Here is a 26,744-nt window from a genome sequence, read left to right as displayed (position 1 = left end):
GTGTGTTTGTCTTTAAAGTCAACTTCCTACAAGCTTTTCCCTCTTGGAACGAACAGAATTCGCCAAAGAATGTCCGATTCAGACTGGGAAACACATATTTTGTCTATATAGAAAAGTATGCTTTTTAACATCTAGAACCACTGAATTTAAGCTTATTCGACAAGTAACATAAATTCACTTTGCGAAACAGTAGCTGTGTGTTTATCTTCAAAGTCAACATACTACAAACATTTCCCGCTTGGAACGAACAGAATTCGCCAAAGAATGTTTGATTCAGAAAGGGAAATGCACATCTTGTCTATATGGAAAAGAATGATTTTTCTCATCTAGAACCACTTAAAACTAAGCTTATTCGAGAAATAATGGGAATTCACTTTGCGAAACAGTAGCTGTGTGTTTATCTTCAAAGTCAACATACTACAAACATTTCCCTCTTGGAACGAACAGAATTCGCCAAGGAATTTTTGATTCAGAAAGGGAAATGCACATCTTGTCTATATAGAAAAGAATGATTTTTCTCGTCTAGAACCACTTGAAACTAAGCTTATTCGAGAAGTAACGGCAATCCACTTGGCGAAACACTAGCTGTGTGTTTATTGACAATGTCGACCTCCTAAAAGCTTTTCCTATTGGAACGAATAGAATTTGCCAAAGAATGTGCGACTTCAGACTGGGAAACCCACGTTTTGTCTATGTAGAAACGGATGCTTTTTACTGTCTCGAACCACTTAAAAATAAGCTTATTCGCCAAGTAATAGCAATTCAGTGTGTGAAACACTAGTTGTGTGTTTATCTTCAAAGTCATCCTCCTACAAGCTTCTCCCGCTTTGAATGAACAGAATTTGCAAAAGAATGTGCGATTCATACTTGGAAACGCCCGTCTTTTCTATATAGAGAAGTATGTTTTTTACCGTTTAGAACCACTTATTACTAAGCTTATTTGCCTAGTAATATCAATTCATTTGGCGAAACACTAGCTGTGTGTTTATCGACAATGTCGACCTCCTAAAAGCTTTTCCCGCTTGGATCGAATACAATTCGCCTAAGGGTAATACGTATAGAAGAGAGTGAAGACTCCCAGCTCAAAGGACCAGTAAATATCTTCAACAAAATCGTAGAAGAAAACTTCCCTAACCTAAAAAAAGAGATACCCATAGGCATACAAGAAGCCTACAGAACTCCAAATAGATTGGACCAGAAAAGAAACACCTCCTGTCACATAATAGTCAAAACACCAAACGCACAAAATAAAGAAAGAATATTAAAAGCAGTCAGGGAAAAGGTCAAGTAACATATAAAGGCAGACCTATCAGAATCACACCAGACTTTTCGCCAGAAACTATGAAGGCCAGAAGATCCTGGACAGATGTCATACAGACCCTAAGAGAACACAAATGCCAGCCCAGGTTACTGTATCCTGCAAAACTCTCAATTAACATAGATGGAGAAACCAAGATATTCCATGACAAAACCAAATTTACACAATATCTTTCTACAAATCCAGCACTACAAAGGATAATAAAGGGTAAAGCCCAACATAAGGAGGCAAGCTATACCCTAGAAGAAGCAAGAAACTAATCGTCTTGGCAACAAAACAAAGAGAAGAAAAGCACACAAACATAACCTCACATCCAAATATGAATATAACAGGAAGCAATAATCACTATTCCTTAATATCTCTCAACATCAATGGCCTCAACTCCCCAATAAAAAGACATAGATTAACAAACTGCATACGCAATGAGGACCCTGCATTCTGCTGCCTACAGGAAACACACCTCAGAGGCAAAGACAGAAACTACCTCAGAGTGAAAGGCTGGAAAATAACTTTCCAAGCAAATGGTAGGAGAAGCAAGCTGGAGTAGCCATTCTAATATCAAATAAAATCAATTTTCAATTAAAAGTCATCAAAAAAGATAAGGAAGGAAACTTCATATTCATCAAAGGAAAAATCCACCAAGATGAACTCTCAATCCTCATCTTCGGTTGGTTTATATACAAGTGTGCAATTTCTAGGCTTGAAAGTAAAATGATGCTATATGGTGCTGGATAGAGGAGCCTTATTTTTTATTATGTCAGCTTGCTATTTTTGTAACATGGTGATTTGGTTGAACACAATAAAGTACAGTAGTACCTGAAAAAAAAGTTATAGGAATCTAAAGATGACCATCAGAAGGTTAATTTTTACAGAAATGACCTGCATATGGATTGTCTAATACACACTGAACACCATGGAAACTAAATCACAAACACAAGAAAATGGACTCAAGTTGTATCCATATTTTTAGGATACAAATATACATAAATAAACACATATATGAAACAATATTGATGAGGTCGAGATTGCAGTGACGGAAGGGAGAAAAGTCAGCCTATAGAGCTATAATTCAATTTTTAATAATGCATAGCTGGTATACCTGTGTGGGGGAAGGGGAGGAAATGGGGCTTATGGACAGGAAACCAGGAAGGGGAATAACCTTTGAAATGTAAATAAAAAAATATATCTAATAAAAAATTTTAAAAATTTAAAATAATAATAGTAATAAATGAAAACATTTTGAACTTATTATAATTGGGAGGTCAGGAAGGACCAAGAAAGAGTAAATATGGAAATTATCAATTATATTACTGGAGGTTTTCTCTAAGATTTCCATATCTCAAAATTGTATTACAGACCATTTCCACATAGACAATGAACAAAGAATATTTCATGCTGAGTTCTCAGGTTATGCAGAGATATAATACAAATATACTGTATGCTTCTGTAATTTCTGAGTGTCTGTAATGTATAAGGATGAATATATGTGTGTATGAGTGCATGTGTGTGTGTAAAGCATGTTTATTTACATTTGAAAAGAGCATCCAGTATTGGTCTTTCTCAGTTTTTTTTTTCTTTTTTTGGCATAAGGTCTCTTTTGATCATTGCTGAACAACATGTCAGGAATATCTGGCCAATAAGCTACTGTTAACTACTGTCTCCAAGTCCCACCTCCATCTAGGTAGAAGTTTCTGGTCTCGAGATGCTTGTGCAACAATACTCAGTTTTGTTTGTGTTCTAAAGTATGTTTCGATGGCCCAAATTCATGTCACAAAGCCTGTATCTCAGTTGCTTAAGCACTGATCTTTTCAGGTCATTTTGTATAATCTAACAACCGTGATCCATCTCTAACTTCATCGTGTGTGATGATTAAGTTTGATTGGTAATGGAATTTTATTTAGAACTTTGTATGGCACAGAATTCTGGGCACAATTCTGAGGGATTATTTAATGTCATTAGTTTTGGCTGCACTTTAGAAACTGAGGTGGGAAAGCAAGTAGTATAACTGGGCTGTAGAGGCAGAAACAGAAAAATGTCACTTTCCAAAGACTATGGAGAATCATGAACAAGGCACATTGGAGTGTAAGCAATAACACTTTTATTTATTATAACATTTATTATGATAGCATATGAATGCTGAAGCAGGATGTTGTAATTATTGTTCTGCTATGATTAAGTGGAAGGTAGAAGGGAACATTAAAATAGAATGACCTTATAATGTCTTCAGTCATCTTCTACCACTTATATGTGGTAGTTGTTCTGTTCTGTCCTGTTAAATGAACCATGAAATGTCATTGTTAGACAAACATTCTCAGATGATAGAATCACTTCACTTCAGATAAGAGTAATATTTCGGTATATTTTCTTAACTCTATACAAGTAATTACTTGCGTTATCAATGTATAGGAATTTGAGTGGTACTACCATATTAATCAGGTGCGTTTTAGCCTCTTTATCTTTCTTCACATAGGTTTTATAGTGGATCCTGTGCAATTTCAATATTTATGCCAATGCTAAGCATTTGGCAAGATTGTCTCTTGTAGGAAATTAAAGAAACATTATTATTTTTGCATTAAAATCAAAAAGCATGTTGACAGTGGTACAGGACTTAAACATGCAGAATCTCTAATGGAGGTATAAATTAAAACATTGTTTCTAAATGATCTTATCAAAAATAATAATTTTATATGCATGAATCCTCTATGACTTAAAGACCATAGGAAGAATGGCAATATTGTGTTATTCTTACATAGGTTGAATAAAGAGTCTGTCATACTTACATGTGGTATATATAGTACCTAAGTATTTGTGTGTGTGTGTCTGTGTGTATGCATATAAATTATGTATACATATATAAGTTTGTATATACATATGCATAAATTTAAGTATAATTTAATTAGTGTTGGTTAAAAAGTTTTTCCATGCTCTAATATCATTTTGTGCCCAAAACTACTCTCATATTTACAAATTTATGAAATAAGTGAATGATGTCATCCTTCCATTCATTTGATGACTAAATAAATCTTGGCTCACCTGTAGGACCTTCCTCCTGCAGAGGAATGGATGAAATTATTAATTTTTCACCATTATCGCATGTTTTCTTGTTGTGGCCAGCTAGGAATTCTTTCATAATAGGTGATTTGCCAGAAGAATTTATTGAAACTGCACAAGTCTTTAAATCCTCAGATCTTCTGTCAATACATTTATAAAATATATTATCATTTCCAAATATTTGATGATAGTTGTCGATCATGGTTTGTATAATGGACATCTGTAACAACACAAGGCAAAACAAGATTGTCATTTCACATGGTTTACAAAATTGAAATTTAAAAATGATATCCAAAACTATGAGGAAAATAACAGTTTCCATAGATAGGAATGCATGATATGAAGTTTCTGAAATGGAGACTCTAAGTTCTCTGGATTTTACCAAAACTTGTCAAAATTTAAGGCATACTGCAAAGAATAGAAGAACTACTAAACCAAAGCAACATTTCAAACCTGATGTGCTGCCAAACACTGTGAGTTAATCTAATTAATGACTGTCATTCGTTGACATTTTTAGGGGGTAGAAGGATTGGGGGTTTCTGTTGGGATGTTTTAAATGGGATGCCATTCTAGTTCCAGGCATGGCAATACCCTCTTTGTGACAACTTTCTGGTGGCTTAAGTCCCTTGGCCCTCCTGACAGAAGTATGCCATTGCCTATAATTTGGAATTACAAAATACAGGTGATCATTTTCAATGTACTTTCTCTGCTACATTTTTGCATCCCAAGACAAGAGACATCAGGTTTCAGCTTGCTGTTTTTTTTTTTCCTTTCTGCAGACATGTTCCTCTGTCATGACATTGAAGTGCTATACTCTCTCAGCATTTCTAAGTCCCAAAGAACCACTTACTTGAATGAGTTTCCCTGGTCATATTGTTTTCTTTTTTATTGATTATTTTATTTATTTATATTTCAAACGTTATCCCCCTTCACAGTTCACCTCCACAAACCCTGTATCTCCTCCCCCTGCCTCTATTACAGTGCTCCCTCCCTCACCTATACACTCTGGCCTCAACACCCTAGCATTCCCTAACCCTGGGTCATCAAGCTTCCTTAGGACTAAGCAGCTTCCCTCCTAGTGATGCCAAATAAGGCCATCCTCTGCTACATATTCAGCTGGAGCCACGGGTTCTCCCATGTGCAATCTTTGTTTAGTGTTTTAGATCCTGGTGTTTTATTAAGGCAAAACAAATGTGTCTGAGAAAAGAAGTTGGTGAGAAAAGGGAGTTTAATGGAGAAAATGCCTTCATCAGATTGACCTAATGTATAGAGAAGTCTAAGGGATATTGTCCTGATTAATCTTGGAATTTGTAGGGCCCAGATCTCTAGGATGTTGCCACCCTTGAGCTATTCATCAGAAAATGAAAGGTATGAGGTACAAGGCAAGAGGCAGAACTCCTACTCAGCTTGTACTTCAGTTCTTGAATCCAGGTTTCTGCCCTGCTTCAGTTTAGGCCCTGATATTTCTCAGGAGTTAACTGGTAACTCCAAGTATATCATGGAGTGTAACCTGTCTTCCATAAGTTGCTTTTTATCAGTGTTTTGTCAGAGCAATCATAGGAAATTATAACACTTCCTAAACTGTGCAACACTGATAAGTTACTTTTCTTCTGAGATGATGGCTTAGGTTAAGTCAACTCTACTCATCACATATTTCTTACCAGCATGCAGCTAAGTTTATGTTTGAGCAGTCCTGCACAAGATAGCCATATTTTATATGCAGACTGCACAGTATAGTTTTGCTTGTTTGTTTTCATGCTTGACCATACAAAAGAATGTATTTGATTTGAAAAGAACTGCCCATACCAGAAGAATCACTAATAGTTATTAAGAGTGAAAAATGAATTTTGTTGCTTCATTTGGACATGTGCTTTGATACAGGCTTGGATTTTAGGCTTCCAGGAGCTTGGTAATAAGAAATTACCTATAAAAGGTAGGTTTCTGTCCAAGCCAAGTTGAGTCCTGGGTGAGAATACTATTCATGTGTGTGACATCACTAATTCGTCCTTCCTGTGGACTTAACTGGAAGTGGAAACTACTAGTTAAAATGTTCCCTGCTTTCTTTCATTTTTTACTTTTTTGTTGCTTTTTATCCTTTTCAAAATATATGTCTGTTTTTGAATCTCTTTAAATTTATCATCATGCTCACAAGTAATTCTCATTTTAATTTTCAATCCTTCCAATTATCTCTTGATAACAATCCTCCCTCGCAAAACTTCAAAAATTAAAATTAAATAAAGTTTTAAATTAAAAATCAAACAAAAAATTAAAATCCTTTTAAAAAAATGCAGTCTGTGAGATGTGGTGTGCTCACTATGTCACTGTACTATGTCACAAATTATACCCTTTTGTCCAAACAGGTTTACTTGCAAATGTACATTGAAATAAGTCACTGACCTGCTTCAAGCCCTCTGGATTTTGCTACACCATCAATACCGGAGCCTCCCATACATGCCTCTCCTTCTATGTCCTGGTATCTTGCTGTAGCTTTTAAATCATTGTGATCCTTCACCTTTGAATCTGCAGGACCTCCCCCTTCATTTGCTCCACGAGCAGGATCTAGGCCCCCAACATATATGTAGCAGATGTGCAGCTTAATCGATAGTTATTCCCTTTCAGGTTTCCGGGCCAAAATCCCCCTGTCCCCTCCCCCTCCCCTTCTATATAGATGTTCCCCTCCCCCATCCTCCCTCCATTATGGTCCTCCCCACAACAGTCACGTTCACTGGGGGTTCAGTCTTAGCAGGACAAACGGCTTCCCCTTCCACTGGTGCTCTTACTCGGCTATTCATTGCTACCTATGAGGTTGGAGCCCAGGGTCAATCCATGTATAGTCTTTGGGTACTGGCTTAATCCCTGGAAGCTCTGGTTGGTTGGCATTGTTGTTCATATGGGGTCTCTAGCCCCTTCAAGCTCTTCCAGTCCTTTCTCTGATTCCTTCATTGGGAGTCCCCTTCTCAGTTCAGTGGTTTGCTGCTGGAATTCGCCTATGTATTTGCTGTATTCTGGCTGTGTGTCTCAGGAGAGATCTACATCTGTTTCCTGTAAGCCTGCACTTCTTTGCTCCATCCATCTTATCTAATTGAGTGGCTGTATATGTATGGGCCACATGTGGGGCAGGCTCTGAATGGATGTTCTTTCTGCCTCTGTTCTAAACTTTGCCTCCCTATTCCCTCCCAAGGGTATTCTTGTTCCCCTTTTAAAGAAGGAGTGAAGATTTCACATTTTGATCATCCGTCTTGAGTTTCATGTGTTCTGTGCATCTAGGGTAATTCAAGCTTTTGGGCTAATAGCCACTTATCAGTACCATGTGTGTTTTTGTGTGATTGGATTACCTCACACAGGATGATATTTTCCAGTTCCCTCCATTTGCCTATGAATTTCATAAAGTCATTGCTTTTGATAGCTGAGTAATATTCCATTGTGTAGATGTACCACAATTTCTGTATCCATTCCTCTGTTGAAGGGCATATGGGTTCTTTCCAGTTTCTGGCTATTATAAATAAGGCTGCTATGAACATAGTGTGGCATGTGTCTTTTATATATGTTGGGGCATCTTTTGGGTATATGACCAAGAGGGGTATAGCTGGGTCTTTAGGTAGTTCAATGTCCAATATTCTGAGGAACCTCCAGACTGATTTCCAGAATAGTTGTACCAGTCTGCAATCCCACCAACAATGGAGGAGTGTTCCTCTTTCTTCACATCCTCACCCACCATTTGCTGTCACCTGTGTTTTTTATCTTAGTTATTCTCACTGGTGTGAGGTGAAATCTCAAGGTTGTTTTGATTTGCATTTCCCTTATGACTAAAGATGTTGAACATTTCTTTAGGTGTTTCTCAGCCATTCTGCATTCCTCATCTGTGAATTCTTTGTTTAGCTCTCAGCCCCATTTTTTTTATATCTGTATATATATATTTATATTTATATAAAAAGACCAATAATAGCAGTGTGTTATGCATCAACAGCAGCAACAGCTTTTCCAGGTTCTGCAGTCATCTGAACAAAACTGTAGAGACATCCAGCACACTCCATTAAAAAAAAAAAGTAAAAAAACAAAACCCGAGAAAACAGCACAGTTCTGTTACTCTTGTGGTACCTGGCACCATTTTTTTTTAAATTAGCTTCTCAATCATCATCTGGAAAGAAAACATTCTGAGCAACATCATTAAAAACAGCTCTGATAAAGCACGGTCACTACTACGTATCATAAAGCAGGTACAAGCTATTTTACATCCACAGAGGTATGATACAGTACTGTCCTACATCTATAATACTAGAGGATACAATTTAAAAGGCATTATTTGAGACTTGATTCTACTTTTCCAGCAGAGGGCCCAAAGGATGGTGTGACACAGCTTTGTAAAGAAACATACTCTAGACAGGATTTCCTTTCACTAGTGGCACACTTCTAAGGATTCATTCTCTCCATGAATGTCAGCTAAAACCGTTATTAAAAAAATGAAATATCCCTAGAACAAAACCGTATAACCACCGGATTCACATGAAGATGACCTAGTGGAGACAAGCTGGACCTCACCTTACCAACAAGCTATCAAATCTGTTATGTTTAAACAGTGAGACCTCCAAGGAAGGAGATGCCAAGTAGTGCTTCAAAGCTTCGGACCACAATCAAACACAGCATCCTTTTCAACAGAAGCAGAAGCTCATCTGAATATGCTCATGGATGCTGACATCAACATTTAATCATCTCCTCACTCATCCTGGAAGAGGGGGAGATCAGTTACTACTGTACTTTAATGTGTTCAACCAAATCACCATATTACAAAAATAGCAAGCTGCCATAATAAAAAATAAGGCTCCTCTATCCAGCACCAGATAGCATCATTTTACTTTCAAGCCTAGAAATTGCACACTTGTATATAAACCAATCGAAGATGAGGATTGAGAGTTCATCTTGGTGGATTTTTCCTTTGATGAATATGAAGTGTCCTTCCTTATCTTTTTTGATGACTTTTAATTGAAAATTGATTTTATTTGATATTAGAATGGCTACTCCAGCTTGCTTCTTCTGACCATTTGCTTGGAAAGTTGTTTTCCAGCCTTTCACTCTGAGGTAGTGTCTGTCTTTGTCTCTGAGGTGTGTTTCCCGTAGGCAGCAGAATGCAGGGTCCTCATTGCGTATCCAGTTTGTTAATCTATGTCTTTTTATTGGGGAGTTGAGGCCATTGATATTGAGAGATATTAAGGAATAGTGATTATTGTTTCCCTTTATATTCATATTTGGATGTGAGGTTATGTTTGTGTGCTTTCATTCTCTTTGTTTTGTTGCCAAGACGATTAGTTTCTTGCTTCTTCTAGGGTATAGCTTGCCTCCTTATGTTGGGCTTTACCATTTATTATCCTTTGTAGTGCTGGATTTGTAGAAAGATATTGTGTAAATTTGGTTTTCTCATGGAATATCTTGGTTTCTCCATCAATGTTAATTGAGAGTTTTGCTGGATACAGTAACCTGGGCTGGCATTTGTGTTCTCTTAGGGTCTGTATGACATCAGTCCAGGATCTTCTGGCCTTCATAGTTTCTGGCGAGAAGTCTGGTGTGATTCTGATAGGTCTGCCTTTATATGTTACTTGACCTTTTTCCCTTACTGCTTTTAATATTCTTTCTTTATTTTGTGCGTTTGGTGTTTTGACAATTATGTGACGGGAGGTGTTTCTTTTCTGGTCCAATCTATTTGGAGTTCTGTAGGCTTCTTGTATGTCTATGGGTATCTCTTTTTTTAGGTTAGGGAAGTTTTTTTCTATGATTTTGTTGAAGATATTTACTGGTCCTTTGAGCTGGGAGTCTTCACTCTCTTCTATACCTATTATCCTTAGGTTTGATCTTCTCATTGCGTCCTGGATTTCCTGTATGTTTTGGACCAGTAGCTTTTTCCGCTTTACATTATCTTTGACAGTTGAGTCAATGATTTCTATGGAATCTTCTGCTCCTGAGATTCTCTCTTCCATCTCTTGTATTCTGTTGGTGAAGCTTGTATCTACAGCTCCTTGTGTCTTCTTTTGGTTTTCTATATCCAGGGTTGTTTCCATGTGTTCTTTCTTGATTGCTTCTATTTCCATTTTTAATTCCTTCAACTGTTTGATTGTGTTTTCCTGGAATTCTTTCAGGGATTTTTGTGTCTACTCTCTATGGGCTTCTAATTGTTTATTTATGTTTTCCTGGAATTCTTTCAGGGATTTTTGCGATTCTTCTCTGTAGGCTTCTACTTGTTCTCTAAGGGAGTTCTTCATGTCTTTCTTGAAGTCCTCCAGCATCATGATCAAATATGATTTTGAAACTAGATCTTGCTTTTCTGGTGTGTTTGGATAATCCGTGTTTGCTTTGGTGGGAGAATTGGGCTCCGATGATGCCATGTAGGCTTGGTTTCTGTTGCTTGTGTTCCTGCGCTTGCCTCTCGCCATCAGATTATCTCTAGTGTTACTTTGTTCTGCTATTTCTGACCGTGGCTAGACTGTCCTATAAGCCTGTGTGTCAGGAGTGCTGTAGACCTGTTTTCCTCTCTTTCAGTCAGTTATGGGGACAGAGTGTTCTGCTTTCTGGCGTGTAGTTTTTCCTCTCTACAGGTCTTCAGCTGTTCCTGTGGGCCTGTGTCTTGAGTTCACCAGGCAGCTTTCTTGCAGCAGAAAATTTGGTCTTACCTGTGGTCCTGAGGCTCAAGTTCGTTCATGGGGTGCTGCCCACAGGCTCTCTGCAGCGGCAGCAATCAGGAAGACCTGTGCTGCCCTTTCCGGGAGCTTCAGTGCACCAGGGTTCCAGATGGTCTTTGGCTTTTTCCTCTGGCGTCCGAGATGTGTGTGCAGGGAGCAGTCTCTTCTGGTTTCCCAGGCTTGTCTGCCTCTCTGAAGGTTTAGCTCTCCCTCCCACGGGATTTGGGTGCAGAGAACTGTTTATCCAGTCTATTTCTTTCAGGTTCCGGCGGTGTCTCAGGCAGGGGTCCTGCCGCTCCTGGGCCCTCCCCCACGGGAGCCCAGAGGCCTTATACAGTTTCCTCTTGGGCCAGGGATGTGGGCAGGGGTGAGCAGTGTTGGTGATCTCTTCCGCTCTGCAGCCTCAGGAGTGCCCACCTGACCAGGCGGTTGGGTCTCTCTCTCCTAAAATAGTTTTAAAAATACAAAAAAAAAAAAAAGAAAAGGCTTTGTTATTTTTATTCAAAATAAACAATGCACTGGGGGGTTGCCTTCAGGGCCATTTGCCTTATGTGTTCTTTTGTAGCAAAGCTCTTGGGGCAGCTGAAATGCCATGACCCTGATATAGTTACATTCATTATCTAGATGGCTACTCTCTTCCTGTCAAAGCCCCAGGTGTGCTCTGAGACTCAGGTTAACAATGATTGTTTCCCACCAAACTTGACAATCCCTTGTCAAAACCTGGACTAAGTTTGGCCAATTGAGCCTGGAAGGGATGGATATCTAGAGTAGATACTGTAAGGACGGTTTTATTCACTTAGGTGCATTAAAAAGTTAACAACAGAAAACAGTTTGTCTAAAGCTACCCTTGCCAACCTTGGATGCTGTCCTCTTCGTACATAGCCCTGGACAAAACCCATCCAGAGTCAAGCACAGTGAGAAGACTGACTCCTGGTTCATAATAAAATTGGGGAGATCAGGGAGTTGCTGCTGGGCCTTGGCCTTTCTCAGGACTCCTAGGGATCTGGGCATGTGTTATACTTTACAGTCATTTAATTGGGGTTATTCTCCTGTTGTATCATTTCACCTGATAACAGAACTCCTTACCTATGGCCCTAGGTGTCCTTGGTAATCAAATTAACAATTGTAATGATGGTAGGAAAACTATTCTACATCAACGGTTAATCCTGAAGTTGGCCAGAAAAACCAGCTCCACCATTTTGAGCCAAATTTAAAGAAATCTTTACATATTAAATATTGACCAAGGGATAGACTTTGCTGAGGACGATTTCCTAGAATTTCCCAGCTGAGTATGGCCTCGAGCCATGTGTTGCAGGGGTTTATAAGGACAAACCTATAGGACAGCTATTTTCCCATGGGACTTTGTTATTTTCTACAAACTACAACTTCCAGCTTTCCAGGAAGTTCCCTGGTCCCTGGGCAGGTGAGGCATACAGGTTGATTTTGAGGATTACACAACCTCAATCTGTTGTCCTCATAATCTCTTCACCTCTATCCATTGTTCCTCTAGTAAGCAGTGTGTATTATAAATGAGGTATTGCATATCAAGTAATGGGTATAGACAAAATTTCTACTGCTATGATTCATTACCAGCTTGAGTCCATTCTCAATGTATTTAAATGAAAGCTGTCTCTGTCTCTGTCTCTGTCTCTGTCTCTGTCTCTCTCTCTCTCTCTATATATATATATATATATATGTATAATGATCTATATATGGTATTAAGCTGGTATATTAAACTGACACAATGATTTCTATTTGAATAGAGAAGCATGATTTATTTGGATTTTTTCTGGATTTTCCCATATTTTAAGATTCTACACTAATAGGCTAGTTCAATAATACATATGTGAACCCTTCTGTTTAGGAAAAAAATGAAATCAGGCTGATTTATTAAGGCAGCCTATTTTGGTAAGTTCAACTTCTCATTCCCACAAGACTCTGTGGCCTGAGTTGGGGTCTAGTTCTCTCAACCATAACGCTTGGTGACCTTCCAGATCTGGCAAAAATGTTTTAAACATCTATGACTTACAAAGCAACAAGAGGGCACTGCCCTTTAGGAAAAACCAACAATCCTTTGAGGAAGGTAGAAGAAAGAACATCTGGAATTTGAGAAGGACGGTGTTACTGGAATTTCCAAACCCAATAAGCCAATATAAAAAACACACAATTGTTAGAATCATAAGCTATAGGCCTAGATTGGTCAGATACAACACAATACTAATTTATTCCCCAGCTATAAGACACCCTTCGTACTTGCGGTTTCTCCCGGCCACACAGTTCTGATCCACCCTGCTTCCTCCTCCTGCTGTCCTCTCTCCTTCCCCTCTTGTCCTCTCCTCCTCTCTTCCCCCACTATTGAACCTACAATCCCACCTTTCCCCAATCACAGACTCTAGCCTTTATTGTCCAGTTAAAATGGGGAGAAGGTTCACCTGAGATCACCTAGGTACTTGATGGACTCCTGGCCTTGGGCAGCCCGCTCAGGGAGCAGAATTAACATTAGAATGCAAACAGCTTCAGGCCAACATACAGCAGGAGGACTGAACAAAAAAGGAGTGTTGGGTAGGAGAGTTGGGAAGAGCACAGTGGATTGGCAATTACTGAATGCAAGAGAATGGGAGACATCACAGGATGTCCTGGGGCTTAGAGGATAGAGAATCCAGAGAAGAAAGAAGGAATGAGCCAGTGAAGAATGCCAGCTCCTGAGGGCTCCTTGTAGGCACTGGGCAGACAAAGGAGGCAGCCCCATGTGGGTGGAAAATATCAACAGAGAACAGAAAAGCTCCTTACAGATGGCTTGAAGGGCATTGAACAGCACAGCAAACACTTGGGATTTCTATCTGTAAGTCATTCTGAGTTTGGGAGCACCATGATTTGTTCTGTCTTTCCTAGGAGAGGTTCTGGGAATAGAAGGAAATCGGAAAAATAAAGTAATTAATTAAATTAAGAATTTAAAAATAATCGGAGAAGGAAAGAAAGTTAAGTGTAGCCTATTATATAAAGGAAAAGCAATCACTGATACAGAAAAGAGAATCTGTTTGAATGAAAAGGTTGCCACACACTCATGTGGTATGGAAAGCCTACATATCTACAGCTTGGGAGGCTAAGGTAGAAGAGTGGAGAGTTTGAGACCAGCCTGAGCTACATACGGAGAACTTGTCTCAAAGAAAAAAAAAACAGAAAAGAGAAAAAGGAGACAAGAAAGGGAAGAAAAAAGATGGGAGGGAAGGGGACTGCTTTCAAGTGGGAGTAGCACTTAAAAATTAATGTTTGGAATTAATTGTAAACAATGCCAAAGAAAGGGTAAGAACATAAAAGCTAAATAAAGATTGGGGATTTGAACATAAAAGAAGTGATTTGGCTTGTGTTTGACCTCACATATTTCTTATTAGAGGCTGGCTCTGCTGTATTTTACAAGCACCAGTAACTAGTGCTTATAAAATACAGAATATATTTTGCAAAGCAAAATGCTTTTCTTTAATGCTTCTGACTCATAAACGTAATTCTAGGGAACACATAATTTGACTGTTCTATTAGTTCCTTATTGGGGAAGGTCTTCTTTGTAATAAAAAGGCATTTGTCTCATGCTACTATCTTAAATTTATTTTTCTTTTTGGGTTCAGAATATACGGTTTGATTAGAAAGTTGAAGATAGAATGCTCTTTTAATTTAAATAAAAAATAGGTGACGGAAGATAGTAGTAAGAAAAATATAGTTACAGAGAAATATCATCTTCCACTTTAGCAGGACAGCTAATAGAAGGAGTAGAGCTAGAAATAAGGAAGTGGTGACAAAGGGTATTGCCCGACTTCTACAGGACCATATGGGCCTTGGTCTTTGCGTTCATAAAACTGCCACCTACACATCATTATAGACTGCTTTGCAGATGGTGCATGACAGATGCATATTTCCTCTTCAGGAACCCAACAGAGATTGTCTGTCATTATAAAAAGTCACATAAATTTTCAGCACCGAAACACCAGAAATACTAAGTCAGGATGCCAGGTTAGGTGGTTGCTGAGGTCCACAGATGTCCACTCCCCGACATCAATCTTCTTGCTGTGTTCTCAGGATAGAAGGAATGTCTCTTTTCTGAGGACAGAGCCACCCTCATGAGTACTCCGTGAGGCTACATACATGTAACTTGGAAATCTGCCAAAGCCGCAAAATCACATCACCCTGTGGTCCCTCGAAAACTATCCTCCACAATAATAGAACTTCTGGGGGAATCACCATCCATGAATTCAAGCAGTATTACAGAGCAATAGTGATAAAAAATGTATGGTATTGGTACAGAGACAGACAGGTAGATCAATGCAATAGAATTGAAGATCCAAAAAAGAACCCACACACCTATGGTCACTTAATGTTTGACAAAATATACAAAGAACTCAAGAAGTTAGGCTCCAGAGAGCCAAATAACCCTATTAAATAAGGGGGTACAGAGCTAAACAAAGAATTCTCAGCTGAGGAATATGGAAAGTCTGAGAAGCACCTAAAGAAATGTTCAGCATCCTTAGTCATCAGGGAAATGTAAATCAAAACAACCCTGAGATTCCACCTCATACCAGTTAGAATGGCTACGATAAAAAAACTCAGATGACAAAGATGCTAGCGAGGATGTGGAGAAAGAGGAACACTCCTCCATTGTTGGTGGGACTGGAGACTGGTGCAACCACTCTGGAAATCAGTCTGAAGGTTCCTCAGAAAGTTATACATAGTAATACCTGAGGACCCAGCTATACCTCTCCTGGGCATATACCCAAAAGATGCTCCAACAAATAGCAAAGACACATGCTCCACTATGTTCATAGCAGCCTTATTTATAATAGCCAGAAGCTGGAAAGAACCCAGATGCCCTTCAACAGAGGAATGGATACAGAAAATGTGGTACATCTACACAATGGATTATTACTCAGCTATCAAAAACAATGACATCATTAAATTCATAGGCAAATGGATGGAACTAGAAAATATCATCCTGAGTGAGGTAACCACACACACACACACACACACACACACACACACACACACACACAACCACACATGGTGTGCTCTCACTGGTAAATGGGTTTTAGCCCAAAAGCTGAATTATCCAAGATATAATCCGCAGACCACATGAAGCTCAAGAAGAAGGACCAATGCTTCAGTCCTATTTAAAAGGGGGGACAAAAATACTCATAGGTGGGGATATGGAGACAAAGTTTTGAGCAGAGACTGAAGGAACAGCCATTCTGAGCCCGCCACACCTGGGGATCCAGCTCATATATATACAGCCACCAAAATTAGACAATATTGATGAAGCTACAAGATGGATGCTGACAGGAGCCTGATATAGCTGTCTCCTAAGAGGCTCAGCCAGAGCATGACAAATACGGAGGCAAATGCTAGCAGCCAACTACTGAACTGAGAGAATGGGGTCCCCATTGGAAGAACTAGAGAAAAAACTGAAGGAGTCAAAGGGGTTTACAACCTTCTAAGAACAACAATACCAACCAACCATAGCTCCCAGGGACTAAACCACTACCCAAAACACTTTGGACAGACCTATGGCTCAAGCTGCATATGTAGCAGAGGATGGCCTTTTTGGGCACCAATGGGAGGAGAAGCCCTTGGTCCTGCCAAGGCTGAACCAGTGTAGTGGAACATCAGGGTGGGGAGGCAGGAAGAGGGGTTGGTTGGGGAAGGCGAACACCCTTACAGAAGAAGGGGAGGAGGATGGAATAGGGTGCTTATCTGGGAAACCAGGAAAGGGAATAAATAACATTTGAAATGTAAATAAAAAATCCAATAAAAAATGTATCCACTACAACTTTACTAAGCATTAGACATGCAAAAGCAGCTTCACAAACCATGAATGAAATATTAGTTGTTATTGAATGTCTTCACAACTGTTCAAGTTTTGAAAGCAAATATTGTTTTACCCTGTAATTATAGGATGGATTCATTAAGAAACATTATCAAAGGCTGGAGAAATGGCTCAGGGGTTAGGAGCACTGACTTCTCCTTCAGAGGTCCTCAGTTCAGTTCCCACACACATGGTGGCTCACAATCATCTCTAATGTGATCCAGTACTCTCTTCTGGTGTGTCTGAAGACAACAGTGTACTACTATGCATGAAATCTTTAAAAGTTGTTCTTTAAAAAAAAAAGCATTATCAAACCTATTCTCAAAGCTATTTGGTGTGTAATAATGGACTTGGTGCAGTTCTTTCTGTTCAGAAACAACATAACCCTGAATTTTAAAAGAAAAAAAAACTGCACTAAAAATTTTTCCATTGGTGAGTAACTGAGCTGATATGCAGCATAGAATTTCCCCTCTGTCCTCTGAAGTTTTGCTGGGATAAAATATCTAAGATAAATTAAATGGGAGAAAAATGAGTAAATGCATTATTGTACTTTAGTACAGCCCGATATGATTCAGAAGCTTTTGGGCCCCACTCTTTCTAGGGGAAGTGAAATACAGGAAACATCAGAAAACAACATGCTGGGTTTTTCTCTTGTTGTTGTGAGCTTCTTTGTTTTGTTTTGTTTTTATTGTCAACCTTACACAAGTGAGGCTCATCTTCAAAGAGGACTTCTTAATTGAGAAAAGACCTCCATCAGACTGGCCTGTGTGCAAATATATTGGGCATTTTCTTGATTAATTGTGGATGTGAGAAAGCCCAATGAATTGTGGGCAGTGTGACCCCTGGGTCCTGAGTCATCTGAAAAAACAAGCTGAGCCAACCATCGGGAACAGCATTCCTTGGTGGTCTCTGCTATAATTCCTGCTTCCAGGTTCCTGCTTGCCAGAGTTACTGCCCTGATTTCCCTTCTTGATAAACTATAAGTTGTGAAACAGAATAAATAAAACCCTCGAGTTGGTGTTGATCTTTGTGTTTACTTCAGCATAGAAAACAAATTACAACAAACAGTAAAAATCATTTAGGGAAGGTCACAGGCTTGAAGAATATACAATAATTCGGGACAACGTGCATTTGCTCTGCAAACTTGGTGGGCAATATTGTGTCCAGTCTTTGAGAACCTCCCACCTGAGTGATGGCTCCATTATTACATCTGATGCAAATCTGACAGAGGCAAAACGAAAGGGACACCTGTTGCACTGTGCATGTCTTCTAGCTCTTAATTGCTAAATCACAACCTGTATTTCTTTTTTAACAGCATCTATTGTTTGTGATAGTCCTTACCATGTAATGTGATACAACTTTAAAACAGGTATTCCTTTCTTTACTAAGAGAAGCAGTTATGGTGCTGAAGAGATGGCTCAGTGGTTAAGAGTACAGACTGCCATTGAAGAGGATCGAGACCTGACTCCCAGCACCCACATTGGAAGGTTCACAGCTGCTTCTAACTCCAGCTCCAGGGGACCAGACACTTCTAGTTTCTGAGGGGCCTCCACACTCCCACACACATACTAAATAAATAAATAATTAAAAAAAGAAAAAGCAGTTGTCAGATTGCTTTAGTATTACATTTTACATGAATTTGTTTTTAAAAACAGATAAAAAGATGGGTTTAATATTAGCAAAGTTCAGAGTTAAAAAGACCAAATAAAAGGGTATCATTGAAATCAACCCAAAATGCTAATTGCTAGAGTTGTCTTAGTCTCAATCTCTCATTATTGCTTATGATGTGGGGGGAAAAAGTTTACCAGTGAACACTTACTGTTGTCCCCTATCCTGCACAGGCTCTCTAATGACACTAACACCAGGGATAGAAATAGTGACTAATATTTGCTTATTTAGTATCCATTAAGAGACAGGGCCTGCACAGTTTTACATGTTTCACCCTTAATTTTGTAGTAATCCTGAAAGGTATGTGCTATTTAGTCAGTTTTGCAGATGAAGGTTCTAGGACGCTGTCTAGCGCTCCAGTGGTCTGGGACTCAGAGCTGGAATCTGAGTTGCTCAATATCGAATGCTAAGTGTTGTGTTGTTCACTGCTTATCCTGTCTTGAGGCGGCTCGCCATCCTGGGAGTAATAAACTGATGTTTGTTACATGAAATGTTAGTGGAAATCTCTAAAGAAGCACTGACTATATTTTCTTATGAATTTGAGCATCTCTCCACAGCCAAAGATGGCACAGACATTTAGTGAATAAAGAAATCATTGCATGTTGCAGGCCACCACCAGTGCAGCCAAGGGTTTCACACACCCTTGCCTTAGTGACAAACCTTAAAAAAGAAAGAAAAGAAAAAGACATTTGAGGACAAAGGAAGCATCTAATGCTGACTTCTTGTGAAAGTACGTGTGATTAATCAACCCAAACAGATAGGCATAAAATTTCATTCTGTAAAGTTTTATAAAGGAAAGTAAACTAAGTACTGCCTGGGAGTTAGTGCTGTGCAGAGCACTCAGGCTTCTCTATGATTCTGCCTTCTTCTCAGCACCTCACAGCCAACAGCTGCCTCCATTACACTAAGTCACTCAAAGGAGTTTTCTTTGAGATTTCAACAGATACCTCAGAAAGACCTCGTTTGGGCTGGAGAGATGGCTCAGTGGTGAGGAGCACTGGCTGCTCTTCCAGAGATCCTGAATTCAATTCCCAGCAACCACATGGTGGCTCACAACAATCTATAATGGGATCTGATGCCCTCTTCTGGTGTGTCGGAACACAGCTACAGTGTATTCATATACATAAAATAAATAACTAAATCTTAAAAAAAAAAGACCTCACTTTATGGTGAGGGAAGACCTTTTATTTATCATTCTTGTAAAATATACATAATACAAAAACTGTCATTTTTATCTACGTTGACAGTTGACTGGCATTAGGTACATTCACAGTATTGTGGGATTATGATTCCCATCCATCACCACAATTCTTTTACCATTTCAAACTGAAAATCTATATGTCATAAATACCAGCTCTTCACTTCTCCCTCTCATTGCCCTTGGCAACCACCACGCTGTTTTACATTGCTTCCAATTTGTTATCTTTAGGCTCCTCGTACAAATATCATATAATATTTGTCTCTTGGCAACTGGGTTATTTCTTTTTGTGTAAATTCCTTGGGGCATCTATGTTCTGGCATGTGCCACAGCTTTTAGTCTGAATTATGTTCCATTTGTATATAGTGTGTTTGCATACATCTCTTGACCAAATGTTGACCTCAGGTAATATCTACCTTGTTTTTGAAGCTGGGCCTGTCACTTGAGATCAATAATTTAGGCTAAGCTGTCTTATCAATTAATCCCAGGGCTCCACCTAAGCAGAGCTGGGCTTACTGATAGAACATCATATGCCTGACTGGTGTTTTGCAGTTTTGTCACATTCGTGTGTATGATTGTGTGTGTTTCTAAAACCAGCTTGGATCTATAGTAAAATTTTCAAAAATGTCTTAATACTTATTATACCGAATATTGGGATTTATTAGTGTTATCATGCATTATGTAATGTGTTGAGACATAGAGATGCAGCTCCCAGGCAGGGTCAAGTAAGGACTGGTGACAGGTGGAAGTAGGGGCTGGAATGTCGCCCTTGAGAAGAAAATGTTTTTCTCACTTGGCTTTAAACTATGTTTTGTTGTGTCCTGTTTCTGTGGAAGTGGTTCTCATGTTCTCTTTGTAATGGTGAGTATATTTTGATAATAAGAAGAGGGGTGATTTGTTATGTGAATTTTTGAGAAGCCTTTGTTTAGTCTTATTTCTTGGTTTAGTCTTGCCTTAGTTGTTCCTGGTATCATGGGAATAATGATCTTACGGTATCTTGCCAAAATGGAAATTGAAGTAATGCACATTCATATCTATATAAGGATTAATAAAGCTTGCAACTGTGTGTAGTTGCTTCTGACGTTGGTTTGGATCCCTGTGTCCTGGATGTTTGCGACTGTACCCAGGCCCCCCAATGCACTAGATGTTGACGGTAATGTATTTTGACAATATTCCCCCACAATTTCACTTGGTGTTGCATTGATTCTGTAGATAGATTTTGGAAGTATGGCCATCCCATGAGCATGCAAAGTCTTTCCCTCTTCTAGTGTCCTTTTTAATTTCTTTATTCAGTATCTAAAGTTTTCATTATAGAGGTCTTTCACTTCCTTGGTCAGGTTTAGTTCAAGAGATTTGGGGTGGGGGCTTGGATTTTTAAATTGTAATGAATGGGATTATTTCCCAGATCTCTCAATAAAATTTTATTGGTTGATAAGGCTACTACTACTTGCCATATATATTATGGTGAGATGTGTTTCTTATATTCTGAGTTTCTTGACATGATTGATGTTGGCTTTGTCAAAAGCCTTACATGTCTATCAAAATGTTATGATTTCTATTCTATCAAAAAAAGAGATTTGTGAAATTTATAAAATGTATTGACATATTGAGCCAGCACTAATCTCTGGAATAAACCAACTTGATCATGGTTATTTTGGATATATTATTGAAGAGTTTGCAGTTATCTTTAAAGAAATTTTGTATACATTTATATTGGAGTTTGGTGGGGTTTTTTTGTTGTTGTTTGTTTGTTTGTTTCTGGTTTTAGTATCAGGATAATCCTAGCTTTATAGTTTGGTAATGTGCCCTTCCTTTGCTATTTAATAGAATCGTTTGAGAAGCATTTGTGTTAGTATTTCATTGAAGGTCTGGCAATTTTTTTTATTTGGTAGATATTTGATCACTACTTCACTCACTGCTTTTTACAAAGCTGTTCAATTTTTTTTTATATCTTCATGATTTACTTTGGTAAGTCATATACATTCAGAAGTCTATTTACTTTATTTTAGAGTTTTCCAATTTATTGGGATAAATGATTTTTAACTTGAGAATTTTTGAGAATTTTGTGAATACTATATATCATTTTCATCCCTCCCTTTCCCCCAATCAACCTCCTCCCATTTCCTCCCTCAAATTCCCATCTTTTTCTTTTTTTCTATCTCCCTAACCCTATCCCCACAACCTAACCCTATCCCCACCATGCTAACATAATCCCACCCCCAGTCCTAAATCCTCTAACCCTAACCTAATCTCTAACCCTAACCCCTAACTTTCTAATACTAACTGCACACCCAACCACCCTAATCATAATCCCTAACCTTCTAACTCAGCTTGTTTCCAATAAACTCCTGGCATTTACTTATACCATGTTTTTGAAATGTTAAGTATTTATGCAGATTTCAAAACACAAAGATTTTACCACACTGAGCCCATTTCTAAGACTTTTTTCTAGTGTGTGTTATTTCCTGTATTCACAGATAACTGTGAAGGGCAAAGGCTGTACATTGCTTCCATTCACAGGGGTTCAGTGAATGGAAGTACGAATACTTTTGTTATAGTGAGAACTATAGAAATGTGCAAAGGCTTCACCATATTCAATACATTCATAGTTTCTCTCTAGTGTGGTATCTTTCATGCTGTTTGTCTTAATTTGGGTTTTAATGCTGTGAAAAGACACCATGACTAAGGCAACTCTTAGAAAGGACATTTAATTGAGGATGGTATACAGATTCAGAGGTTCAGTCTATTATCAAGGTGGGAAGAATGACAGTGTCCAAGCAGACATGGTGCTGGAGGAGAGTTCTCCATCTTGATCAGAAGGCAGCCAGAAGACTCTTCTGCCCTGGGTAGAGCTTAAGCATAGGATCTCAAAGCGCCCCCCCCCAGTGACATACTTCCTCAAAGGCCACATCTATTCCAGAAAGGCCATACTTGCTATGGGCCAAGTATATTTAAACCACTACACCTTTGATGATCACAGTAAAGGCTTTATTACCACATTGGTTACATTCACAGGGCTACTCTTTAGTATGTGTTCTTTTGTGTAGTTGGAGGTGGCTTGATTGTGAAAAGGCTTTACCACATTGACCACATTTGTAAGGTTTCTCTCCAGTATGAATTCTTTCATGTTTTTGAAGTTGACCATGAGAGGCAAAGGATTTACAACATTGCTTATATTCGTAAGGTTTCACTCCAGTATGGGTTGCTTTGTGTATTCGGAGACTAGTGTTACACGCAAAGGCTTTACCACATTCATTACATTTGTAGGGTTTCTCTCCAGTATGAATTCTTTCATGTCTTTTAAGATCGTTCTGACATGCAAATGCTTTACCACACTGACTACATCCACAGGATTTCTCTCCTGTATGTGTTCTTTGATGTATTTGAAAATGACCATGATATCCAAAGGCTTTACCACATTGATCACACCCATAGGGTTTCTCTCCAGTATGCATTCTTTAATGTACTTGGAGATAACTGTGATATGCAAAGGCTTTACCACACGGATTACATTCACAGGATTTCTCTCCAGTATGTGTTCTTTTATGCACTTGGAGATTACTGTGTTGTGCAAATGCTTTACCATCATGATTACATTCATAGGGCTTTTCTCCAGTATGCGCTCTTTGATGTATTTGAAGATGACCATGATACACAAAGGATTTACCACACTGATTACATTCATAGGCTTTTCTCCAGTATGTATTCTTTTCTGTATTTGAAGACGACCAGAATATGCAAAGGCTTTACCACACTGATTACATTCATAGGCTTTCTCTCCAGTGTGTGTTCTTTTATGTATTTGAAGATGACCATGATATCCAAAGGCTTTACCACACTGATCACATCCATAGGCTTTCTCTCCAGTGTGTGTTCTTTTATGTATTTGAAGATAACCATGATATCCAAAGGCTTTACCACACTGATCACATCCATAGGGTTTCTCTCCAGTATGCATTCTTTTATGTACTTGGAGATAACTATGAGATGCTAGGGCTTTACCACATTGATTACATTTGTAAGGTTTCTCTCCAGTATGTATTATTATATGCATTTGGAGATGACTGTGTTGTGCAAAGGCTTTACCACATTGATCACATTCATAAGGTTTCTCTCCAGTGTGTGTTCTTTTATGTCCTCCGAGATGACTATGTTGTGAATAGGCTTTATCACATTGGTCATATTTGTAGGGTTTCTCTCTAGAATGTGTTCTTTTATGTATTTGGAGATGTCTGTGATGTACAAAGTCTTCACTATACTGAATATCTTCAGAGGGTTTCTCTCCAGTATGAATTCTTTCATGCCTTTGTTGATAACTGTGACATGCAAAGGCTTTACCACAGTGAGAATATTCAGAGTGTTTCACTCCAGTACGACTTTTTTCATGCCTGCAAAGATAATTGGCACATGTAAAAGGTTTACCACAATCACTACACCAATGAATCTTTTTATCTATAGGAATTAATTTTATAATTTGGTCAAATTGTAAAGAGGAATCACATCTTAAAGTTTTAATCACTTTGTTTACATTCATGGTTTCCCCTTTATTATGGGTTGTTTCCCATACCTATAATGGTAAGAGTGTCATTACATGGCTCACATTTGTAGCATCCTTTTACCTTATGAATTTTTTTTACATATTTAAAGAGAAATGGAAGAACTCAGAGCTTTACCACACTGAGTACATGCATAAATTTTCCTATATTGTGAAATATACACTTGCATACTACATTGGCAAGTAAACCAGGACAAACAGAAAAGAATTTCCACATTTCTAGTACTCACAGGGATTTTCTGCAGTGTGAGTTTATGGATATATTCTCAATGAAGTTGGAAAACCAACTAATTATAAACTTGTACCACACAGAGAAAGTCTGTTCAAATGGGGACTACTACATATATTTTAATTGTTCTGGGAGAGAGAGAGCATGAGAAGTACATTGCTTCTTCCAATATCCCTATGCCCACATGGCTTGCATCCATTGTGGCATTAAAAGAAGAATAACAAATAAAAGATTTCCACACTGAATTCACACAGTTTGACTTTTTGTTGACCATAGGCATGTGGTATGTTTTTCCCCAACAACATTCTTGATTCTCATTAACTGCCTCTTTAACTTAAACTTAGAAATGTTACTTTATGAGTAATCAGCTTTACCATGAAATATTTGCTTATTAGAAACATATACTTATCACCTATAATATATATCATATATATGTACACACACACACTGCAATATGTGAGTGGCATGAGACTAAATAGATTGGCATTTCTACAGAGTAGCTGTAATGTGGCTCTGATTTGAATGGTAATATCTGTAGGCATTGTTGCCTTGTCTTCCTTCTTAGAGGAAAGCCTTGTAAACAAAAGTCAGACACCTGACACTGAGGTACATAGATTTGTGAGAATTTAATAAACTATACACTTAAAGAAGGGCTTTTCTTTTTACACTGTTGCTTATCTTTAAAACTTCTAGGACACAGTAACATTTCTTTACAGGCAGATCCATACCAACTTGCACATGACAATTACCTTACATGTCTTCTGAAACTTTGAAAATGTTCTTCAATATTATGGTCTTTCCAGTTGCAGCCTAAAATATAGTACGTGAAAATGTATGATATATTATTGAATATTAGGCAAAATTTAAGTTACTATCTTTAGTGAACCTGATTTATTCACCTCATTCTTAACTGAAATTGCAGAAAACAGTTTCCCCCTTATTTTAAAAAGTGAAAGAAAATCCACAATCTTACCTATAGCAGTGAGTTTCTTATAGGTCTCCAGCATCACATCTTTGTAGAGACTCTTCTGTAAAGGATCCAGCATAGCCCACTCTTCTTGAGTGAAGTTCACATTCACATCATCATAAGTCACCGCATCTTAAAATATCCCATACATGTGTACATCAGAAACCATGATACTGACATCACTGTAAATGTATGCCTCATTGACAATATAGTTGCATGATTCTGGTGCTTCCCCCACTTATTTCTTGACCCAAAAGTTCTAATGGAATTACCAAGTCATCTTAGAAGGAAATTGAATGCTCCTTGAATAGGATATAACTTTTCAAGAGAGATGCTAATTATGAGAGAGAAAGAGAGAGACAGAGAGAAAGACACACAGAGAGAGACAGAAAGAACCAAGTAGTACTAGCACACATCAGAGAAGTTGTACGAACGACTCACATCTTATTTCACTGATCTGGATGCTAGGTCTATCCAGGACACACAGAGGAACATATTAAGACTCTGTTTCCCATGTAAAAATCAATCAAAAGAGAGAGAAAGAACTCAGAGGTTTTTACTGGTGTTCCTACAAAGAATAACACATTCACTCCAGTTCTGTATTCATCTTCCAGAATCCTGAAGTGGCCAAGTTTAAACTATAAGAGTAATGAGATCATACTAAAGGGGGGGAGGGTGTTTTTAAATAGATGCAAACGGACAGATGAAATATTGGCAATGTAAATGTTGATCCTAAATAAGCAACACAGGACAGGAGAGATGGCTCAGCAGTAAAGAACTCTTGCTGGTCTTGCAAATAATTGGGCTCAGTTGCCAATACTTACAAGGGGTCTTCACAACTATCCATTTCTCCAAGTTCAGGAACTCTGAAGCCATCTTCTGCCTACTATGGGGACCAGGCATACAGAATATGGATATTCATGCACACAGGTAAAATATTCATATTTCTTCAAAAAATCAAGACAAACACAACAGGCAGGAAAAATGTTATGCATCTGCAATTCAATGACTCAGAAAGCTCAGGCAGTAAAGCTTAGGCAGTATTAAGTCATGAATCTATGCCATCCTGAGAAGTAGACTATTCTCTCTGCCAAATTTCAAAATCCACGACATGGATGAAGATCAACACAACAGCATATGGTTGACATGTACAAAAACCTACATTCCAGGTCCATCAGCCAATAACATGAAACAAACACACAAACAGTCAGGCATGTTGATTCACAATTAATCCCAGCATTC

General features: G+C 38.4%; 1 pseudogene; it reads right to left on the bottom strand.

The window, feature by feature from the left end:
• Positions 1 to 19,201: 19,201 nt before the first annotated feature.
• Znf844l-ps4 (zinc finger protein 844 like, pseudogene 4) lies at positions 19,202 to 26,378 on the bottom strand (annotated as a pseudogene).
• Positions 26,379 to 26,744: the final 366 nt, after the last annotated feature.

The sequence above is a fragment of the Rattus norvegicus genome, chromosome 3, assembly GCF_036323735.1.
Source record: "Rattus norvegicus strain BN/NHsdMcwi chromosome 3, GRCr8, whole genome shotgun sequence".
NCBI lineage: Eukaryota > Metazoa > Chordata > Mammalia > Rodentia > Muridae > Rattus > Rattus norvegicus.
Note: the sequence above shows the minus strand (reverse complement) of the source record. Positions and strands in the feature narration are given on the sequence as shown.